Source organism: Schistocerca americana, chromosome 1 (assembly GCF_021461395.2).
Source record: "Schistocerca americana isolate TAMUIC-IGC-003095 chromosome 1, iqSchAmer2.1, whole genome shotgun sequence".
Lineage (NCBI taxonomy): Eukaryota > Metazoa > Arthropoda > Insecta > Orthoptera > Acrididae > Schistocerca > Schistocerca americana.
Genome location: NC_060119.1, coordinates 897729211 through 897749085, shown reverse-complemented (window position 1 = coordinate 897749085; position 19875 = coordinate 897729211). Strand labels below are relative to the sequence as shown.

General features: G+C 42.9%; 1 protein-coding gene across 1 annotated transcript in view; it reads left to right on the top strand.

The window, feature by feature from the left end:
- The window catches only part of LOC124547440 (major facilitator superfamily domain-containing protein 6-like), a 323248-nt gene that overhangs the window by 138619 nt on the left and 164754 nt on the right, over positions 1-19875 (top strand). The window lies entirely within an intron of this gene.

Genomic DNA, 19875 nt, shown 5'->3' with positions numbered 1-19875 from the left:
GAACACCAACAAAAACAAAATACAGGTAATGGAGTGTAGTCGAGTTAGTTGATGCGGAGGGAGTTAGATTAGGAAATGAGACACTAAAAGTAGTAAATGAGTTTCACTGTTTGAGCCGTAAAATACCTTACGGTGCCCAAAGTTGAGAGGGTATAAAATGCAAGATGGCGGTAGAAAGAAAAGCTTTCCTGAAGAAAAGAAATTTTGACATTGAATAGAAGTTGAAACGTTAGGAAGTAATTTCTGAAGGCATTTGTCTGGTGTGTAGCCTTTTGCGGCAGTGAAACGTGGAAGATTAGCAGGCCAGACAAGAAGAGAACAGAAAATTTTGAAATGTGGTACTACAGAAGAATGCTGGAGTTTACAAGTGTAGATTTCGTAACTAATAAGGTAGGCTACTGAACAAAGCTGAGGGAGAAGAGAGATGTGGCATGACTTGAATAAAAGGAGGGATCAGTTGATATGACGCATTCTGAGACAAAGGAGATAACAAATTTAGTACTGGAGGGAAATGTGGGGGTGTAAAAACGGTAGAGGAAACCCAAGAGGTGAATAGAGTAAGAAGTTTCAGAAGGATGTAGGGTATAGTTTTTACTCAGAGAGGAAAAGGCTTGCACAGGATGAAGTAGTGCAGAGATCTGCATCAAACAAGTCTTCGGACTGGAGACTACCACAACAATGTTCAAAAATGATGCAGCGATTAGCTAGGACATTGATTCGGATGTCATTGAGAAATTGAGAAGAGGTTGCGGAGCACTATTAGGGCCTAAAGAGAGACAATAAAAATATTCTTCGGAATGTTAATAAAAATCAGTATTAAACTACCCTGAAAAAGACACAAGACGTAGTTTCATACGAACTTAAGTACACCCGAAATTATAGAAAACGCTAGTCGGAGGAAAGCGTGCGTCAAAAGGAATCCAAACAGCCTAAAACGTACGGTGCCGATCGTATGCGAGGGCTATGACAAGGGCGGACAGTAAAAGAAAAAACGGCGCAAAGCTATATAGCTGGTACATCGGGCATGCAGCGGCCAGATATAACTGGTATACTACTGAGTAGTAGGTAATTTAGCAACCTCTTTAGTATAAGTGTTACAAATATACTTGTGATTTTCTCCCGAAGTTTTCACGAAAAACTTACGGCGCGCACCCGAACTGCACATATAGAAATTTTTCAGTTTGGCGTCTGAACCTAACTTCAGCATCTCAAAACCATTAATGCGGTTGGTCTCAAGATAAGAGCTACTACTTTGTCTGGAATTAAAAGCCACTAACGAAACCCTATAAACGACCGTTAGGAGTTACTAAGTTGGTGCTTCAACTGTGCCACGAAGTTCTGTTTCGAAAGAGAAATTTAATTCCAACAACGTGACAGGGTTGCTCGTATTGGCCAACAAAATGTCGTGAAACTGGAGCTGCTGTTCATGGCAACTAACGTGTAGGGAAACTGGTGCCCGTGATCACCATCAATTTTTGTACGATATTACAGAAGAAATGGAGTTATTGCAGCTGTCTTGTGGCAAATCGTAAATTGTTTCGAAAGAGCAAAGACCGACACTGAGAGAATTTCGCGCAATTAGTAGCCGTAAAAGTTGCTCGGTCGGTCAATCAAGGTACAGCTCCAGAGTGGTCTATGTGGTTCCGCAAGTTTTATTACAGGACGGTGACCTGCTGTTTCCATTCAAATGGGATGGATGCTGCATCCAAAACTAAATTACTGCGACGGGCAATACTGAAGAGAGAGCTGTTTTATATTGAAGTTTTCGCTGAGGAAGAGGGGGCCGGGAATGCTACGGAATCTGAGGTCAACGGACCGAGGCTCATAAAGCAATTTGCACGTGTCTCACGTACCTCGCAGGAGACCGCGAGCATTGGGCAAAAACTTTACTGTTGGCTTCCTTGCAAATTGCACCCGTTAGCACACCCAGAGCCTACAGTTACTGTTACTACGTTTCTTTGGTTAAATGTAGGTGTGAACTAGGTTACTAGCTAACTACTGTACTTCAGAGCTTAGTTCACGAAATAACTACTCGTATATCCTTCTGCACGTGTTGCTAACGTCTTTACCGCATGTAATAGCCGCCATTACCACAGTATTTGTGGTATAATGCATGAGAAGTTACATAAATGCTAGCGTCTCAGTAAGCATCCGTCACAGCAGCTGCTGTAGGATAATTTTCCGCAGATACTTCTCTAAGATTAGGACGCTGTAAAAAGTAAAAATATAAAACAAAGATTGTCGTTTCCATTGCAGCAGATGATCGTTCTAATGTTTAACGGTAGCGTATTCGTATCTTATGTGCGTACCGAGCAAGTTGGCGCACAGGTTAGCACATTGGACTCGCATGCGGGATATCGGCGCTTCAAATCCCTATCCAATCATTCAGATTAACGTTTCTCCGCGATTTCTGTAAATTACGGAAGGCAAATGCTGAGCTCTGAAAGGACACTGCCGATTTTCTTCCCCATTCTTTCGTTATCTGAACTATGTGCCCCGTTGCCAAAGGAACGTTAAACATGTTCCTCCTCCTTCTTTCTTCTATGCGTCACATGTTGGGATGTTCGGTGTTTTGTACTAACAGACAGTGCTGTCATTTGTCGTACATGTTTAAATAAATGATATTTTTCCTGTGGCTATTGCATAGACCATGACTCATACAATCCAGGAGAGAAACATCTGTCGCGCGGACATGTTTCGTCACTGGCACTTCACTATCAACGATTGCGAATGCCTCGAGTGTCTTTCTCGATGCTGATTACCTTGCAACTTGGCGCCATCGTAGATGACTGAGTCGACATCTTTCTTCCCGACTACTTGGACTAAGCTGGAGACGAAAATGATTCTAGCCATAACACAAACATTTCCGATATCCAGACATATGGCTTGGAGAGATCAGGGAACTTCCTAACAGTAGTTGTCTTTAGTGGTCCTTTCTGGTGCACTAGCGCAGGTCAAGGGCAGATTATTATACCATTGGTGTTAAATAATGTGTATTGTTTATTTGCTAAAAACAATAGATTTTATAGATATTAATATAATCACAATAGTTTCTCTGATAAACACAATCTGATTTTTGAGTTAAGTCGGCAGGCTTTAGATATCAGTGAACAAGTGTGTAATTGCACGAATATTTAATGATGATTTTTAAGGCACTCGCTTTTCAGAACTGGTTTTGTATTCATTTAGCATTTATCATCAATGGATTTACTCTTCTGGTACAAACGGCTAACTTCAATTCACTTCCTACATCATAAAGTATAAAATAAATACAACAGTCGTTTGTGGCCATATTTACAGCTGGTTATTAGGCACCGGTCATGTGAAGACACAATCCGAACAGGCCTTTAAGGCCCAACGGCGTGGACTGGCCTCCGTGTCATCCTCAGCCCTGAGGCGTCACCGGATGCGGCTATGGAGGGGCATGTGGTCAGCACGCCCTTCTCCTGGCTGCCATGTAGCTCCTTACCTGGCCTCACAAGGGCTGCGTCCACCCCGCTTGCCAACAGTGCTTTCAGACCCCAACCACGTGCTGGCCAAGCCCGACAGCGCTTAACTTGGTTGATTTGACAGGAACCGGTGTTACCATTGCGGCAAGTCCTTTGGCACCGAGAATGTAATCAAATAGATTTTCGTGAATTCAGTCTCAAGGTACATCCAGTATAACTGATCATATGTTCTGAAATGAATCTTCTGATGAAGAATAAGCATTGTAGATAATGTTTCACAAATTACCTCCAAACTATTAGCCGTTCATATAATGATGATGATGATAATAATAATAATAATAATAATAATAATAATAATAATAATAATAATAATAATAATTATTGTTATTATTATTGTTATTGTTATTGTTATTATTATTGTTATTATTATTGTTATTATAACAACAACTTCTGCTGAAAGTGCGCGCGCGCACACACAGAATAAGTGAAAACATGCAGCGTGACAATAGTTTATATATAAATCTCAGCGTAATAAGTATATTATTTCCTCATTTTTGGTTGGTTTTTGTACTTGTAAGGGTCATACTGAGATTCGTGAATATTACTTCTAGGTTTATAAGAGTGACTTTATGGAGGTGGAATAATTCCACGGCAGTTGAAGTTCTAGCAGATCTTGTAATGAACTTCAGGAAAGAGGTGGCAGAAGAGCATGAAGAGGATTCAGAATTTGGAGGGGAGACTGATAGAGATGATGTAGCTTCTGTTTCTACAGTTCAGATCAGTACTGCAGTAACTGATGGCAGTCTGGGCCTCACAGTGTCAAGTGGACTAGTGTACTACAGATGCAGAGCCGCGCGGTTTGGGGCGCCATGTCGTGTGTGTGTGTGTGTGTGTGTGTGTGTGTGTGTGTGTGTGTGTGTGTGTGTGTGTGTCTGTGTGTTGCTCTTAACATAAGTTAGTTTTTAAAGTGTGTAAGTTTAGGGATCGATGACCTCAGCAGGTTCGTTCCTTAGGAATTCACACAGATTTGAACAGATGTGACAAATAGTGTGTGCTTGAAGGAACATTTCATGTAAGTTGTGACATTGGCTGATACTGAAATGGCTGTTACTATGGATTTACAGGGTGATTATAATTAATTACCGCTACTTGAGATTTCCACCGTGAAAAAAGTGAACGTAGGACACACTTCGTAGACACATTTGCAAGGACATGTAGACGATAAACAACGAATAAACCATTGAAAGAAACTCATGTAATTTCAGTTTGAAAGGTCAACACTTGTGAATTGTGTGTTACGTTTATGTTCCAGATTACAAATGATGATCAGTGTGACGCCCATTGGCATGCACGACAGCCTGGAACAGCACTAGAGATGGCATTCCACAAGTATTCGCAGCACCTTTTGAATGGTGGAGCATGGAATGTTCAGTTGTCGTGATGCTCGTGCATTGCTTGAAGATCTTACATTGCGTCCAGCCTTCTCAGTCGCGGCAAAAGTAATTTCAACAATCTGCGACGCAATTGACCGTTGTCCTCACCCAGGAGCAATTACCAAATTGTCAGTTAATTCGAACTTTCGGGTCACGCTCTTCAACCTAGGTGCAGAAAGAGGACACCTCCGTATTCCTTTAAAATGTTTACTCTCTTAGAGGAGCAGCACTATTGCTGTTGTTTTGATAAAACAGCTTTACAAGTAAAGCCCTGCTCACCGCTTTCGGACACATGTAGACTGTTTGCACGTGTTAGGTTTGAAACACGAGCATCAGTGTGCCTATGTCGCCGTACCAGTACGGGCACCTAACTGTAACACACAACTAACAACGAAGATCCTGTAGCACACAGTCTGTACACCATTCCTCAAAAGTTGGATACCCATACAGCAAATAGTTTTCCGTCTACACTGGCTAAATTAGCGAAAGTTTGATTGTAACCATCCTGTATATGCATCGCCTAAAGTTGGTTGTGAACTCTAGTCCTTCGGGAAATTTCTTCCTCCTGATGGCATAAGTTTGCAAACAGAATTGACACCCAGAATGAGATTTTCACTCTGCAGCGGAGTGTGCGCTGATATGAAACTTCCTGGCAGATTAAAACTGTGTGCCCGACCGAGACTCTAACTCGGGACCTTTGCTCAGATGGTAGAGCACTTGCCCGCGAAAGGCAAAGGTCCCGAGTTCCAGTCTCGGTCGGGCACACAGTTTTAATCTGCCAGGAAGTTTCAGAATTGACATCACTAATTTTCTGCAGATTTTTCAAACTTTTCAACATAATTTTACGCTTCTAATTCATTTGTATGTAACTTTACGACATCATAACTCATAATGGATTTAGAAATACGAAATAAATGTAGCAGATTTGATTACCATTCTCAAAGAGCACATACAAACATGTATTTTTTGTTACATTGGCTAGAAAATTTAAAGGACTGAATAACTTCGCACATCCTGATACTGTCGTAATCGCTGAATCACATGTTGAACCATGCGGTATCATATGAGCAGAATCTTGTTTTAAGTATGCCCTGCTTACCACAAGTGTTTTGCATGTCTTAGAAGAAACGGTATGACTTGTGCCAGGAAATGTTCTGAAATGCTGCTAGTAGAAAGGATTTCAGGGCAAACAGACCATAGTCCGTACTACGTGTAGGACGTGCTATTGTGGTTGATGTTGCTAATCATGGACCGAGCAAAACAGAACGATTGCAGTACATCACGCTACTGACACCCGGTAGTAGAGAGAACCTAACAATATAATCCAGTTCGTCCACAAATATGACCAAAGGCTGGAGCAAGCGGAGTGACGTAAAGTTATTAATTAGTGTTGGGTGTCAACGTTCCATGGCTTATCCGTAATATTTTCACTGTTTTATGAAATCTCACGTAAGATAGTATAGTGAAAATTTGGCCGATTACGTGGTGTGGATTGACAGCAGGGTACAGTCTACTTACTGTAAGACCGTGTCTCCTACCCTCCGTTACTTCTGGTACAAAAGTGTGCTCTAAAACATCTGAAGAGTGGCCTGACAGAGTGGTTGATTAATGTACTGGAGTCATATTCGATAGGAATATGACTGACTCCTCCACACCCTTCTCCAGTGCGCTAGTTGTCTGTATATGATGACCAGACATCAACGCAACCTTAAAATCTAGCCTTTCTGCCTCATCTGAACTTTAGTTCTTAACTAGTATTTGTTAAAACGATTCTAAATCGATTATAGAAAGCTGTAGAAACAACAGGCCATAGACTATCGAATGTTAAATATACTAAATTTGCCCCCAATTATCAACCACTAGAAAGCCACCTTCTTCTTGAAAAATATAATTCTGTATCTTGCTGCGTTTGGATACCATTCACGCCAATTCTGTCTTCAAATTATTCGCCAGTATTGCCTTTGCCAATTGTATCATAAAATTGGTGGTTATATAAACCAACAGCAGCTAAATCCCAAGACACAAATAAAAGTTCAAAACCTAAAAACTCAACCAAATCCTTTTCCTCCATCTGTTGTGGTGGAAACGTTTTCAAATATCGCGTAGTACGGGGAAGATTAATTTGCATTTGGCGACCTTACGTAAGCGTCAGGTTTCTGCGACGCGGAATACTGACCTTACACTCTTGCGCAACGCATCTGGGTCGAGGAGACTTCAGCGAGACGAAGTTATGTATCTCAACGTATGAAACAATTCAGAGGGCTCTGCAGTTTTCGCCTAAGGAGCAAAGGGGTAACATATGTCTCATTACAAGATGTAAAGTCGTCTAAATGTTGAATAGGTAAGTCAGATGGTCGACAGACAGGTTCTGTAATCTTTAAATTCCTTTCGTATATTTAACAACAGAACTTCGAAATCGGCTAAACGATCGGAAGAGAATCCCAGCAACAATGTGTGGAGCGCAGTGGTATAGTTAAGAGCAAGTAAAGGAATTTGCGGTGTATATTAGATTTAATATTCAGACTATGGAGCTATTAGTGTCCTCAAAGATGGTACGATAGGAGTAAGGTGCATGGAGCGTAAATAAAAAACAAATTTCGCATAAATTGAATGATCCATTACTCATCGGTTAGACTTCTAGTGATAAATGGAGAATGTAACAATGGAATGTAGCAAATGTAAAATACCTAAGTAGGATAAATGTAAATGTCGTGTGACTAAGGCCTCCCGTCGGGTAGATTGTTTGCTTGGTGCAAGTCTTTAGATTTGACGCCACGTCGGCGACTTGCGCCTCCAAGGGGAATGAAATAATTATTAGGACAACACAACACCCAGTCCCTGAGCGGAGAAAATCTCCAACCCAGCCAGGAATCGAACCCGAGCCCGTTGGATTGACATTCTGTCGTGCTGACTATTCAGCTACCGGGGGCGGACCCTAAGTAGAATGACCCTATAATACAAGTTCTAGGTTGAGTCATTAGCAAATCCTAAAGAAATTTCATTCCGCCTCGAAAGAGATTGAATTGAAAATCCCTAGTTCGACCGATTCTTCTGTACTGTTCGTCAGACTGAAATCCTTACAGGGTAGGATTAATGGACATCAGAAAGATCTAACGAAGAGCTCTGTGTTTCGTCGCGGGTTCGTTTACTCTGCACATGCACGTTGCAGACATATTCGTCAGTATCCAGTATCACACGATAGAAGAGATGCATTGTGCATGACCGAGAAATTTGCTGTATACTCGTAATTTCCGACAGCCCACGACCCAAGAGGTGTCGGGAAACTCATTATTTCCTCCAAATAAAAAAAAAAAATTCGTCGTATGACCATGAAGGGAGAATACGAAATTAGAACTCAAACGGAGATTTGCGACGGTAATCTTTGTCACATTCGTGACTGGAACAGAGGAAATGAGGGGTGGGGGTGGAGTGGAGGAGGTTTAGTAGCGGTAGAGTTTGTCGCTCAAACAGGGAAGGATAGACTTAGATAAACTTAGATAAACTTGGACTTGGTACAACCCCCGCCACCCATGCCGACATCAGGTCAACTTTTGTTTAATGCTCGTGGCTGCTTGTATTATTTGTCCTTTACTGCGCACATGACTTCGCAGTGAAGCAAAACGTAACATTTGAAGTTCTGTTTTGAACGCTGCAATTCGATACATGGAAAACCAACGGCTAATGATTCTTTTTTCAGTGTGTCATTGCCAGTGAATACAAAGCTGTACCAGGGCATCCTAGGGAACTGTAGCTAAAGAACAATCGAAGTCACCTCATGATTCCATTTCATATATCTCCGCCCCCTTGGCGTTTTAGTACTCTCTAGTCCATTCCCTTCTTGTTTCCCATCATTATCCTCTTCTACGCCCCATTTTCCCTTTTTTGCCTTTGTTTTAGCCTCCACGGAAATGGCGCCCAGGGCACGTGGCCAAGTTGCCGTACCCCAGTTACGTCACTGGGAAGTGGCAACGTAAGTAACCTTAGACACGCAAATTGTAACGTAAATTGTGGAATACGTGTAGTGATAGGTCGTAGTTCTGTGATTCTTGAAGTGTTTCCGTCGTAATGCCTATTCCATGTGGTTTCCGGCTTGCAGCTGGATGACGTAGCTATCTCGTCACGATATTATTCTATTTTAAGGTGAGTGCTATTCTAGGAATTTCTGGTACACGTCACTAACCTGATGCCAAAAATTGGCGCGGCGCCGCAATCGCATAGGTTTTGATGCATGACCGCTATGTCCAACAGCTGGTCCACTCAGTAAAATTCAGTGGTCAGAATTGTCGCTGGACATATCAATAGGCATAAAATTTACCGTCTCAGAACATCAGGCAAATCAGTCCCAAGTTCTATCAAGTTGAGTCATCACCATTAACAAGATATTCCACCAAACGTATTTCCGCAGATTCCTTAGTTATTAAATCTCAGAAAGATCTTGTCGTGCCACAGATTTTCGTAGCAGAATAATCCAAGCATGTACCATAGAGATTCAATGCTCGGCAGTTGCTGATATACTAGGCCGCGCAAGGCGAGTGTGGTGTTTCAAGCTCAGTTAGTGTAGTCCGACAAATTTTGGCTTTGCCAGAATGACATGGTAATCCGCAGACATCCGCCTTCCGCAAACCAGATCTTTCTTACCGAGCCGGGGAAGACTGTGTTAATGTAATCTTCCTTCAGGATTCTGCCCGTCCCCGTCCCTTCCCACGTACGGGAGGAACGCGAAGGACTTGTTCAAGTCTTCCTCATCTTCACGAGATCTTTTCACAAAATTTTTCCGTAAATATTTTTCCGTAAATAAAATTTTCCGTAAATAAAATTTTCCGTAAATAAAATTTTCCGTAAATAAAATTTTCCGTAAATAAAATTTTCCGTAAATAAAATTTTCCGTAAAAAAAATTTTCCGTAAAAAAAATTTTCCGTAAAAAAATTTTCCGTAAAAAAAATTTTCCGTAAAAAAAATTTCGTAAAAAATTTTCTACGTGTACATTTCACTCATTGTACATGGTCTCCTTCGCAATACCCTCCTCCACAATTGATACACCGCATCCAACGCCATTTCCACTTCAGGAAACAGTCTTCGTACGCCTCTTGCTGGAGTGTGCGAAGCTTCGTTTGCGAATTTTCTTTTATCTCGTCTATCGTTGCAAATCTTCGTCCTTTCAACGGGGTTTTCAACTTTGGAAATAAAGTCCGCAGGGGACCAGGCCAACAGAGTACGGAGGATGAGGGAGCACAGTGATTTCGTTCTTCGTGTAATAGTCACGCACCCGCAGGAATGAATGTCTGGGTGCGTTATCGTGATGCAAGAGCCATGAATTGTCTTCCCATATTTCAGGCCGTTTCCTTCTAACATTTTGTCACACACGTCGCAACATGTCCCGATGTTACCATCGATTAACAGTCTTTCCCTGTGGCACAAAATCATGATGAACTAATCCTTCAAAGTCAAAGAAAACTATCAGCATGGATTTGACATTTGACCTGACGAGCTTTATTTCTGGTGCTGGAGAACCTTTCCTGACCCATCGTGAAGATCGACCCTTGGTCTCAACAGCATAACCATAGACTTACGTCTCATCATCAGTTAAGATTCTCTTAAGGAACATCTCATTCTCATTTGCGCGATCGAAAAGCTCTTCACAGATTGCGAGGAAGGTCTTTCTGATCATGAACCGTGGGACGAACTTGGCAGCAGCACGATGCATTCCAAGATGGTGTGGGAGGATTTTATGAGATTACCGAACTGAAATGTTACATTCTTCTGCAATGTTTCGGTCTGTCTTTGATTGGCACGCACAGTTTTGTTGACCTTCCTGACAGTCGTCACTGTAGGCTACCTGCATTATTTGGTGTGTGTCTGTAAAGGTTTTCTCGAGTTTCACACAAAATTTAATGAAGACGCGTTGCTCCTCTAACTCTGCCATTTAGAAATTCGCAGACTGTGCGACACAACGTTCCTCAATACAGCAGTGAACAATAACCGACATACAACAATGAAACTTCTGGCAGTTACCGTACACATTAAACAAAGGCGTGTACAGGGATGCCAACTGCATTTCGCTCCCACACACTATTAGCACAAAATTACGAATGTTTTGGGATTGTTTCCTTGCGTTTACGACCTCTGGTTACTTTTGCGATAACACGCGCAGGTAAGGAATGAGAACATTCTCCGGAGAATCGGCAAGAAAATGAATATATGGCAAACACCAACAAGCAAGAAGGGACAGGATGGTAAGGACATCTGTTAAGACATCGGGGAGTAACTTCCGTGATACTGGATGGAGCTGTAGAAGGTAGAAACTGTAGAGGAAAACAGACTGGAATATACCGAGCAAATAATTGAGGACATAGGTTGCAATTGCCATTCTCAAATGGAGAGGTTCTACATCTACATCTATACTCCGCAAGCCACCTGACGGTGTGTGGCGGAGGGTACCCTAAGTACCTATATCGGTTCTCCCTTCTATTCCAGTCTCTTATTGTTCATGGAAAGAACGATTGTCGGTATGCTTCTGTGTGGGCTCTAATCTCTCTGATTTTATCCTCATGGTCTCTTCGCGAGATATACGTAGGACGGAGCAATATACTGCTTGACTCTTCGGGGAAGGTATGTTCTCGACACTTCAACAAAAGCCCGTACCGAGCTACTGAGCGTCTGTCCTGCAGAGTCTGCCACTGGAGTTTATCTCCGTAACGCTTTCGCGATTACTAAATGATCCTGTAACGAAGCGCGCTGCTCTCCGTTGGATCTTCTCTCTCTCTTCTATCAACCCTATCTGGTACGGATCCCACACTACTGAGCAGTATTCAAGCAGTGGGCGTACAAGCGTACTGTAATTTACTTCCTTTGTTTTCGGATTGCATTTCCTTAGGATTCTTCCAATGAATCTCAGTCTGGCATCTGCTCTACCGACGATCAACTTTATATGATCATTCCATTTTAAATCACTCCTAATGCGTACTCCCAGGTAATTTATGGAATTAACTGCATCCAGTTGCTGACCTGCTATTTTGTAGCTAAATGATAAGGGATCTAGCTTTCTATGTATTCGCAGGACATTACACTTGTCTACATTGAGATTCAATTGCCATTCCCTGCACCATGCGTCTATTCGCTGCAGATCCTCCTGCACTTCAGTACAATTTTCCATTGTTACAACCTCCCGATACACCACAGCATCATCTGCAAAAAGCCTCAGTGAACTTCCGATGTCATCCACAAGGTCATTTATGTATATTGTGAATAGCAACGGTCCTATGACACTCCCCTGCGGCACACCTGAAAACACTCTTACTTCGGAAGACTTCTCTCCATTGAGAATGACATGCTGTGTTCTGTTATCTAGGAACTCCTCAATCCAATCACACAATTGGTCTGATAGTCCATATGCTCTTCCTTCGTTCATTAAACGACTGTGGGGAACTGTATCGAACGCCTTGCGGAAGTCAAGAAACACGGCATCTACCTGTGAACCCGTGTCTATGGCCCTCTGAGTCTCGTGGACGAACAGCGCGAGCTGGGTTTCACACGACCGTCTTTTTCGAAACCCATGCTGATTCCTACAGAGTAGATTTCTAGTCTCCAGATAAGTCATTATACTCGAACATAATACGTGTTCCAAAATTCTACAACTGATCGACGTTAGAGATATAGGTCTATAGTTCTGCACATCTGTTCGACGTCCCTTCATGAAAACGGGGATGACCTGTGCCCTTTTCCAATCCGTTGGAACGCTACACTCTTCTAGAGACCTATGGTACACCGCTGCAAGAAGGGGGGCAAGTTCCTTCGCGTACTCTGTGTAAAATCGAACTGGTATCCCATCAGGTCCAGCGGTCTTTCCTCTCCTGAGCGATTGTAATTGTTTCTCTATCCCTCTGTCGTCTATTTCGATATCTACCATTTTGTCATCTGTACGACAATCTAGAGAAGGAACAACAATGCTGTCTTCCTCTGTGAAACAGCTTTGGAAAAAGGCATTTAGTATTTCGGCCTTTAGTCTGTCATCCTCTGTTTCAGTACCATTTTGGTCACAGAGTGTCTGGACATTTTGTTTTGCTCCACCTACCGCTTTGACATAAGACCAAAATTTCTTAGGATTTTCTGCCAAGTCAGTACATAGAACTTTACTTTCGAATTCATTGAACGCCTCTCGCATAGCCCTCCTTACATTACATTTCGCTTCGCGTAATTTTTGTTTGTCTGCAAGGCTTTGGCTATGTTTATGTTTGCTGTGAAGTTCCCTTTGCTTCCGCAGCAGTTTCCTAACTCGGTTGTTGTACCACGGTGGCTCTTGTCCATCTCTTACGATCTTGCTTGGCACACACTCGTCTAACGCATATTGTACGATGGTTTTGAACTTTGTCCACTGATCCTCAACACTGTCTGTACTTGAGACAAAACTTTTGTGTTGAGCCGTCAGGTACTCTGTAATCTGCTTTTTGTCACTTTTTCTAAACAGAAAAATCTTCCTACCTTTTTTAATATTTCTATTTACGGCTGAAATCATCGATGCCGTAACCGCTTTATGATCGCTGATTCCCTGTTCTGCCTTAACTGTTTCAAATAGTAGGGGTCTGTTTGTCACCAGAAGGTCTAATATGTTATCACCACGAGTCGGTTCTCTGTTTAACTGCTCAAGGTAGTTTTCAGATAATGCACTTAAAAAAATTTCACTGGATTCTTTGTCCCTGCCACCCGTTATGAACGTTTGTCTCCCAGTCTATATCCGGCAAATTAAAATCTCCACCTAGTACTATAACATGGTGGGGAAATCTACTCGAAATATTTTTCAAATTATCCTTCAGGTGCTCAGCCACAACAGCTGCTGAGCCAGGGGGCCTATAGAGACATCCATATTACCATGTCTGAGCCTGCTTTAACCGTGACCATCACCCAAATTATTTCGCATTTCGGATCTCCGTCAATTTCCTTCGATACTATTGCACTTCTTATCGCTATAAACACGCCTCCCCCTTCACTGTCCAGCCTGTCTCTGCGGTATACATTCCAATCTGAGTTTAGGATTTCATTACTGTTTACGTCTGGTTTCAGCCAACTTTCTGTCCCTAGTACTATATGGGCGCTGTGACCGTTTATTAATGAGAGCAGTTCTGGGACCTTTCTATAGACGCTCCTGCAGTTTACGATTAGCACATTAATATTGTTATTCCCTGTTGCAGTTTGCCTACTCCTACCTTGCCGCGTCTCAGGAGGCGTCTTGTCGGGCCTAGGGAGGGAATTCTCTAACCTAAAAAACCCCCACGTGCACTCCACACGTACTCCGCTACCCTTGTAGCCGCTTCCGGCGTGTAGTGCACGCCTGACCTATTCAGGGGGACCCTACATTTCTTCACCCGATAGCGGAGGTCGAGAAATTTGCACCCCAGATCTCCGCAGCATCGTATGAGCCTCTGGTTTAAGCCTTCCAGGTTGGTGTCTCCTTGAAGATCTGAGTTAATTATATATAATTTTAGTTTGTGACAGTCCGACGCGGAGTCAATTGCTTGTTGAGAATTCAGTGAGAGTGAGACCTATTTAGTGACATATCTGACGGCGTTGATCCTGAATATACTCCTGATCGTGAGTCCGACGATTCCGATGCAGGAACCACCACCGTTGCGGTATCAGCAACTGTGTATGAAGTTACTTGGCGTTATGTAACTGGAGATATGAATAACCTTACCACAACCTTTGATGAGGGAATTGCTGGGCATGCGAAGATGAAAATGGCTTCAAGATGCGATGAACTGGAGTTTTATCGATACTTTTTTAATGACCAAATTTTGGAAGCCATTGTTACTTAGACGAATTCTTATGCTAAGCAACGAATTATTGACAGTATTGTCAAGGAAAATGTACTGAATACGACAGACTACAGTAATAGGTAGACAGAAATAACGGAGAAACCGGATTTTTGTGTCGTTCTGTGGCTTTGATTGGACCGAAAACATACACCCCAGAAATACGTACGGGTCAAAGAATATACTATACAAAAATAAAGTAAAGCTTTATCACGCAACAGGCTTGAGGTCCTTTTGAGTGTGTTACATTTTTCGGACAATTCTGGTACAAACAACGGCAAACTGAAAAAAATTCATCATTAGTTAAACTACTAAAAGATAAATTTCATGAAGTGTGTTCGCCTGTTGAGTAAGTGTGTATTCATGATACTATTGTGCCGTTCAGAGAATGGCTGGGGTTCCGCCAGTATATTCCGGGAAAAACGTTATAAATATGGATCCGAGCTATTCGAACAGTGTTATTAGGGGCTACACACGGCATGTGAAAGTGTACTCTGCAAAAAACATTGCCCCCACAGATCATGTCATGGCTTCCAGTGTAGTGATTGAGGCCTGCCGTTATGACCGAGCGGTTCTAGGTGCTTCAGTCCGGAACCGCGATGCTGCTACGGTCGCAGGTTCGAATCCTGCCTCGATCATGGATGTGTGTGATGGCCTTAGGTTAGTAATTCTAAGTCTAGGTGATTGATGACCTCAGATGTTAAGCTGCAAGGGTTGACTGAATGAGATGTTAATGTGCTTGGACTGTTTTTTCATTATTCAAACATGTAAAACAAAGCACACAACATATTAATTAATTCAAATGGTTCAAACTAGCTCTGAGCACTATGGGACTTAACATCTGAGGTCATCAGTCCCCTAGAACTACTTAAACCTAACCAACCTAAGGACATCACACACATCCATGCCCGAGGCAGGATTCGAACCTGCGACCGTAGCGGTCGCGCGGTTCCAGACTGTAGCGCCTAGATATACAACTCTCTCTCTCTCTCTCTCTCTCTCTCTCTCTCTCTCTCTCTCTCTCTCTCTCTCCCTCCCCTGAAGCAACAGTACTCCTTGGCACAACATTCCAAAACGCTGTTTTTTCGACAAACATGCTGCCTCATACACATTCTTCATTCTCCGATGGATGTCTACCGGTGTTTGTCCTTCGGCAGTCCTGAAAAGAGTAACAGCACGTTGGTTTTGTTTGGACTCATTTGGTAATGGCGTCGCCATAGTTGAGGTCCCCGCATTTACCGCACACACATTGAGAAGACACGAATGCCACAGCAATCCCTTGTCTATATGTCGCTGCCGCTTCGTAGTCGTTCTACGTTGCATATACGCTGCAGTAACACCCCCAAACAGAAACTTTCTGTGGACACTTGAAAGATGCTAGCATTTCTCCAGATACGAGAATTGCCATACTATGTAACTGAGAAGAACAAGATATTCTAACACACGCACATAACAAAAACGATATAAAAACATAACTCAGTAAATAAAATGTGAGTTTCAGGGACGATAGAGACTCATCGTCCAATCCCTTGCTTGGTAAGACCGCGTGAAGTGTTCAATGCCATTAATTTGGAAAGATTGTTGTGAGAATATTTATTTACTAAGATAACCTAACTCCTGTAGTGACCGTGGTATTTTTATTATTGTTCCATTAAACGCCCTCAGCGCCACGAATACGCTTCCTCTAGAATTGTTGTGATGGTATTTACCTAGGAACTTTCAACCCCTTATACACATTTCTTTAGAAGTCATACCAATTTCAACTAATTTCTCTTTAAAAATTGCTTTTATAACGAAATTTTTCATAACAATTCTCATCCCCTATTCCCCCGTCTTAGGTGATGGATTTCTAAAAACACTGAGAAACGTATTCTTTTATTTTTAACCCAGAAGGCATATACCACTTTTCCTAGCAGTAGCTTCAAAAATGCTTTAGTAATACTTGAATGAAGATTTATTTATAAAAAACTTTCACTATTTTACTTACTTACTGGTTGAATTCCCAAAAATTCTAAAATATATTTTTTATTTCTGACAGAGAAACCAAATACCAATTTTCGTAGTTACATCTTCAAAATTGCCTTAATAACGACATATTTCCAAAAAAGCCTTTCTCCTTCACTTCACCGCCGTAGGGACGTAATATCGAACAATGCCCACAGTATAAGATCAACACCCTCTCCAAATTTAAAGCGTCTGTCTTTAGCGGTTTGGCCTGGGTGATGGGTCAGGAAATTTTCTTTTACATGTAGAGATTAAGTAATATTTGAATATGGCCAGTCATATGCAACATTTCAGACCATTCTAAATGCCAGCTGGCGGCTTAAAGTTCCTAGAGAAAACCCTCCTATTAGCCATCACTGGCCTCTCCTTTATCGGCAAGCGCTCGGCCCTCCGTGAAAACTCCAACCGTCATCTCTGGCATCTCCCGCCTCAGCTGAACCGTCTCGTACGTTGAGCATCTCAAAACTTACATCTGTTGGCCGTAATTTGTTAAAAATAGTCACTATTGAATAAAAAGTTGACGAACGAGCATGATGGAACAGAGCTACGTATATAGATTTTGAACTCATTGTCCCTGAGTGACAATAATGCTTGAGAGTGAAGGGTGAAACATAAAACTTTCTAAAAAGTCAGTCGTTGAGTCGTACAGACTACAGCGTATTAATAAAGCCAGCAGGATTGCGAGTATACAGAAGTGTGTAGTCTCCAGAATTTCATGACAATTTGGCAAGGCATAGGTTGGCCAGGCAACATGCGCAGTTCGTGAAAGATGCGTTGAACATGAATGAAACTAGTCTCTCACAGCCCAGTAAGTCAGCTGCAGCCGAACATTGCATCTCAAGACATTCTATAAATTACTATACCATGGAAATAAGTTTAGCAGAAGGTCTTTATTAATCATACTGATGACTTTTAACCCTGTACCCAGTGATATACCTACTATCTCGAGAGAGATAAAATTTTAGAACTAATGGCAAGCCATAGTTTTATTATTTTGAACACAGAATATTAGTCCGCGCCCCCATAATTCGAAATCCATGTTACGCACGCGCCTGTGTATCTGAGATGCAGCAATATTCGACGGAGGGGGCTGAACTCGACAGAAGGCGGTCGTACAGCTATATCCAATGTGCATGAGCCACGGTGCGAATTTTCAGTCAAAACAGCGATGTGCACCAGTAATCGCCAGTGTGGAACTAACTTCGTCAGCCGATATATCGAGTATAGACGTAGACGTCATCTGGCTGCAAGCCAGTTGGAATATTTCACTGGCCTAACTGGTTTCGAAAGATCAGTATTGCCTAGCACATCAGCTTGACTCGGTACGGAAGTGTGATTAATTCACTCTAAGCTATCAACCTCCGTGTTCAATTATCGCATACCAGATGTACATTTTTAGATATGTCATGGCATTACGCTTCACTGAGGAAGGTACAAGCCAACAGTGAACATCCAAGGGTAACAGATTAACCTGTTGAAACCGGTTTAGTAAATAAAATATTCCGGCAGCTGAGTTATTTTTTGGTGAACTATATAAAATTTTGTTGGAAAAATAGCAGCTATGAATAAAATCTACAAGATGTAGTTTGTTGGTACCATTGCAAATTATGCTCACGGCTTGGATCCTAATTCTACGCTGTCCTGTGACATTGCAACCACCTCCAAAACGTCTGAATAACAGAGCACTGCGAGAAGCGTGGAAAGTGTGTCAGTGAGATTCTAGACGGTACTGTACCTACAGGGATACGGAGCCATGCCGTCTCCAGCCCCGTCGCCAGCGGCGCTAGGATTATCTGTTGAGGATCCATGGCGCGAAAAGTCCGGTCGAAACGGTTGCACAGATTACCGACTGGCTCTAAATCCGGTAATTTTGGTACCTAGCGAAGCACAGAAAACTCGTAGTTGCGCTCTTCGAACCACGCACGTGCTCTGCGAGTTGTGTGACACGTGGTGTCGTCCCGTCGTGCCGAGGAAAAACAAACTGGTTGTAGGGGTGAACATGATCCCCAAAGATGGAGGCGTACTTCAGTTGATCCATGTGCCTTCCAGGATGGCACGAAAACATTCCCAAGACCGTAACGCTCCCTCCTCCGTCCTGGAACCTTCCGACGATTGTAGCAGAGTCTTTGCGTTCGGACGTTTCATACTGTACACGCCGACGGCTTTCTGTCCGATGGAACATAAAACGTGATTAATCCGAAAAGCTACCTGTAGCCACTACTGTACATCCAACCGCATTATTAGCATGCAAACTCCAGCCTCCTTTGCCGAGGAACAGCAGTCAGCATGGACGCATTAACCGTCGCCTGCTGTGGAGGCCCGTACGCTGCAGCGTTCGCTGAACGGTCGTTGTGAACACACTGTTGGTAGCCCCTTCGTTCACCTGGGCGGCCAGTTGTAAACAGTTTGCCTGTTCGTCCGCACCCATCTCCGCACCCTTGCCATCTAAGGCCTGTGATGCAGCACAGCTGCCCTGGCGACGGTTTTGAATACCGCCGTTTTGACATGCACAGTATACTCTAACCACGTCGGTACTCGAATAGTTTAGAAACTTAGCTATTTCAGAACTGCTTCCACTCTTGGCCCGAAAGCCAATGATCATGCCCTTTGCCGGCCGGTGTGGCCGAGCGGTTCTAGGCGCTACAGTCTGGAACCGCGCGACCGCTACGGTCGCAGGTTCGAATCCTGCCTCGGGCATGGATGTGTGTGACGTCCTTAGGCTAGTTAGGTTTAAGTAGTTCTAAGTTCTAGGGGACTGATGACCTCAGAAGTTAAGTCCCATAGTGCTCATAACCATTTGATCACGCCCTTTCGGACGACACGCTTCACGTACCCACTGCTATTGCTGCCATCTGTGAGTGCTTATTGCACGTTGGCATCGGACATAGGCGTTGGTCACTTTGATGTAACGGGATCTTGTATTACTAGATTGAACTTCATTTAGTAAGACAAGTCATTTCCAAGTTCGTGATACAGAACTGAGAACGTGTTAATGAAAGTGTGACTGTTTCACTGGCGTGCCAATAATGAGACATCTCCTTGGTCATACACACATGACGAAACAGGTGAACAGAAGAGCCATCACTGGGCTGGTACAGTCGCAGTGCTATGGGGAAGTACGGCCAGGGGCGAGCCTGACGCAGAGGGACGAACTTGAGGCACCGTCGTGCCTGACGCCCAGA